The sequence below is a fragment of the Grammomys surdaster genome, unplaced genomic scaffold, assembly GCF_004785775.1.
Source record: "Grammomys surdaster isolate TR1022 unplaced genomic scaffold, NIH_TR_1.0 62, whole genome shotgun sequence".
Classification (NCBI taxonomy): domain Eukaryota; kingdom Metazoa; phylum Chordata; class Mammalia; order Rodentia; family Muridae; genus Grammomys; species Grammomys surdaster.
Window position 1 is genome coordinate 29,406,007 of NW_021604564.1, and position 344 is coordinate 29,406,350.

Consider the following 344-nt stretch of genomic DNA (forward strand, 5'->3'; position numbering starts at 1 on the left):
AGGCACTTGGGTACAAACCTTTTTTTAATTTGTGAAAAAATGTTAATTAGGATGATACAATGTATTTGTTGAAACATACACACATGCATAGGTATGCATACATTCAAGCACATGCACAAACATACACACAAATTTAGAATGAATAAAATTTTAAAATTGAAGGAAATGGACAAATTTTATGCTAAATGCTGGAAATGTACAATTTCTGCTAAGGCATTAGAATACTGCATTATTAAGTTGATACAACAATATATCTGTGTATCTGGTAAACTTTTTGACTAATTACTTGTGCACCATTATATATATATATATATATATATATATATATATATATATATATATAT